At 37.1% G+C, this 3,956-nt stretch overlaps 1 pseudogene; it reads right to left on the minus strand.

The window, feature by feature from the left end:
* Positions 1 to 1,062: 1,062 nt before the first annotated feature.
* LOC132297913 (small nucleolar RNA R71) lies at positions 1,063 to 1,161 on the minus strand (annotated as a pseudogene).
* Between the last annotated feature and the right edge of the window lie 2,795 nt (positions 1,162 to 3,956).

Below are 3,956 nucleotides of genomic sequence, written 5' to 3' on the forward strand. Positions count from 1 at the left end.
AAGAAGCAAGCAAGCTAAGCAAAAGCATAAAAACCTAAAAAATCTAAAAATTTGCATAGCAAGGCAAAAATTGAAAAACAATTTGAAGTTGCTTAAGGACCCTTTGTGAGCTTTTCTAACTCTATCTCTAGTTAAATTGTTGGCCCGCATGGAGGCAAGTCTTTAAATTCTTAGATAGATTATGAGCCCGCGTGGAGGCAATTTAATTTTTCTTTACATATTGTTCAAAGTATGGGAGTATGGGATAGACATATGTGGAGGCCTGTTGATTGATTTGTTGCGAAGGTGAAGTGATTGTTATTTGCCACGTGTTTGTTGATAGTTATTGCTTTGTTTGTGCGTGCATGGTCGTAGGTTATTAAATCCCACTCTTATCTCACTCGATTTTCATCTCAAATTGGTTGTCCGTAATCCTAGGGGAAGAGGTAGCTCTAATCAGTCCATCTCATCAATGGGGGACATTAATGAGGACCATGTGGAGGACCTTGGTCACATAGACCAACAAGGTATCCTCCACCCTAATGTGCATCATGACAATATCTAAGTACCATTAGGCATGTCAAGACCATTCATTCCACCACCACAACAAGGCCAAGTTCCATTGGGAATGCCTCGGCCAATTTTTGTTCCACGCCCACCTCCCGTTGCTCAAGTGAATCATGGTGTTCGTGTAGAGCCACCAATTGTGAATCCTCTTCTTGCTTTAAGAGATCGATATGTGCCAAGTGAATATAATGCACCTACATGCATTCAATTGCCCCTATTTAGAGCACATCATTATGAAATTAAACTGTAAACTATTCAATTACTTCCTAACTATCATGGACCTCCAAGTGAAGAACCTTATAAGTATTTGGATGAGTTTCTTGAAGTGTGTTCCACTGTGAAATACACTGACATACCAAAAGAAGTCTTAAGACTAGAAATTTTTCCTTTTACCCTTAAAGATAAGGCAAAATATTGGTTTAACAATCTTAGGCCTCTTTCAATATCTTCTTGGGCAGAAATGCAACTAGAGTTCTTGAAGAAGTACTATCCGGTTTTAAAGACTAATGTAATGAGAACCTCAATTAGAGAATTCTCTCAAGAGGAAGGGGAATTGTTTCATGAGGCATGGGAGCGCCTTAATGACTTGCTTAGGAAGTGTCCACATCATGACATTCCTAAATGGCAATTAGTGCCATTTTTCTTTGAAAGTTTTTCAGATTATTTTAAGGGAATGGTAGATGCTTCCATGGGTGGTTCATATCTTGATAGGCATGAAGATGATGTATAGTGTCTTTATGAGAGCATGAGTGAGAACTCAATGCATAGATCCTTGTCTTCCAAAAATGGTAGAAATTTAGGTGGAAGGAAGAATGCCGGCTTATATCAACTTGACAATTCCAATGACATAGCCGCTGAAGTCAAGTCTTTATCTCAAAGGTTTGTTCAATTTTTGATCAACCAAAATTCGGTGAATCAAGTGTCTTCCTCCCTTAACTATGTTCATCACAATTTTAATGAGACTTGCATGACTTGTTTTAGTGTCTTACATTCTACTTCCAATTGTCCCCATAGACATGTGCAAAGTGAGCACTATGAGCAAGTGAATGCTGCATTTGTTAACCAAGGCAATAATGCCTATGGCACATATTACAATCCCGGGTGGAGGAACCATCCAAACTTCTCTTGGAAAAGCCAAGGGGAAGGCTTAAACCCTCTCCATGGTGGTTTTCAAGGCAAGTATGTTCCACCCCCAATGTAAAGCCAAGGTTCCCAAGGATTTAGGTCATCTTTTCCATCATCACATGGAAAACAATTTTCAACTCTCATTTTCCTAATCAATCATCTTACTCTCAAGGAAATTCAAGAAGTCCTACTTTTGAGGAGAAAGTGTTAACTGCTTTAGGTACTTTGGAGGCAAACACCTAATTACTTCATTCTCATTCCCAATCCATTGCAAAGCTAGAAACCCAAGTAGGGCAAATAGCTAGCACATTGAATGCCAGGGAAAAAGGGAAGATGCCTTTGAATCCACCAAACCAATAATTTGTTGTGGAGACCAACTCCTTATTAGAAGGTCACACAATTGAACATGTCAATGCGGTGACGACCTTGAGAAGTGGAAAAATTATTGATAATCAAGTTAGTGTCCAAAATGAAGAGAGTGAACCGGTGCAACCAAAATTTTTTTTTGTAGGTGAGCAAGTGAATGAAAGTATGTACAATGAAAAGAAAAATAAAGAAATAAAAATGAAAATAAACATGTACGAATATGATAAAAGACACAATGTGTCATGTGGGTGCTAAGTTTAATGTCTCTAGCAAGACAGAATACTGCGTTGAAAGATTGATTGATTTTTTTTTTTTGATCATGAGACTCAAGTAAGTAAATAAAATAGAAATATAAGAAAATGAAAAATGAAATAAACTAAAAATAAATAAAAATAAGAAAAGGTCAAAAAGTCAAAGTGGCAAGGATGTGATCGATCTAAGAATGATCGATCTAAACTTGATCGATTGAGAATGCGAAAACTTGCATACAACTTGATGAGCGCTGAAAAGTGCGTATTTAAACCCCTTAAGCTTAGGTATTCTAGAACCTTTATCTATCTTATTTTACCGTTTTGTATTGATTTCGTGTTATTTCCATTTTCAGGTACTTATCCCCAAAATAGGTTAACTCAGCCAAATAAGAGCATAATTGAAGATATTCTGGGATGAATCAAAGAAAGGAGCAAAGTAGAGCAAAAGGAAGCAAAATGGTGGAATTTCAGCAACTTCGATCGATCTCAAGAAAAGTTTGATCGATCCAACTTTCATCGATCTCAACACTTCAAGATGGATCTGAGCCATGTTTGTTCCTATTCAAAAATCTCAAAGTTTGATCGATCCAACCTCATTCTCTAATCGATCGAATCATCTTGTCCTTATCCAAATGATTGATCTTATCTAGTTGTACCACCCTACCAACCACTTTGTCCTTTTCCCAAAAATATCTTCAAAATATTTCAGATTTGTTTTTATCCAAAAAGGCGCCGCCATTGAGGATCGATCCAGCTTCAATTCGATAGATCTCAGCCATGTTCGATCGATCTCACCTCAAGTTCGATCGATCGAACCTCCCAAATCCCGAGAAAAATCCAAATTCCAGCTCGTTAAAAGTTGTCTCATATCCAATCATTAGAGGATTATTGGTGTACGAGCTCAGCTCATTCGGGGTGATTTTTGACCTACCTATATAAGGAATATGAGTCACTTTTTGAGAGAGCCCTTTTGATATACTTCGATACATATACTTAGTGAGGAAGAAAAGAAGGGGAGGAGGCTAGAGACACCATTGGAGACTCTTCATCAATCAAGGAGCAGATTTCTTCCATGGAGCTTGCCCTTGAGGGTTGGAGGACATCATCCATAAGTAGCTAGACATCCTCTTGGGGCTAGAGTTAGCCCTAAGCATGCTTTCTACTTCTTGATTTATGTATTTTTTAGGGGATTTGTATTGTAATTCATGTCTTGACACTTTTATATATATAGATCTTGTCTATTCAATGATTTATGTGGTTTAATGCTTCCAATTGATCATTTCATTCTATCCATATGTCTATATATGCTAGAATAGATGTTCATGTGTTTGTCTCTATTTCTTATGTTATTGATGCATGTCTATGTGTATTGATGCTATAGATCTAGAGATTGTCAAGACATAGTGCTTAATGGCATGTTCTTGTGGTTTATTTGATGGTTCATACTCATTTATTGATGGATTGTACCTCTCCCTTAGTTTAATTAGTTTAATTTCATGCCATTAGCTTAGTTGTAGTGTAGTTGTTAAATGGGAGGACAATCCATGCTTGTTATTGGTGTTCCATACTTATGAAAGCAAGTAGTATATATCTCTAACCTTGTGATGTGTTTGGATTGTGAGCTTAAAGAAAGGATTAATGGCTTAATTTGATATGTTGTGCTATCCA

The sequence above is a fragment of the Cornus florida genome, unplaced genomic scaffold (assembly GCF_030987335.1).
Source record: "Cornus florida cultivar Cherokee Brave unplaced genomic scaffold, ASM3098733v1 CherokeeBrave_3.0.0_Hap2_Chr02, whole genome shotgun sequence".
Classification (NCBI taxonomy): Eukaryota; Viridiplantae; Streptophyta; class Magnoliopsida; order Cornales; family Cornaceae; genus Cornus; species Cornus florida.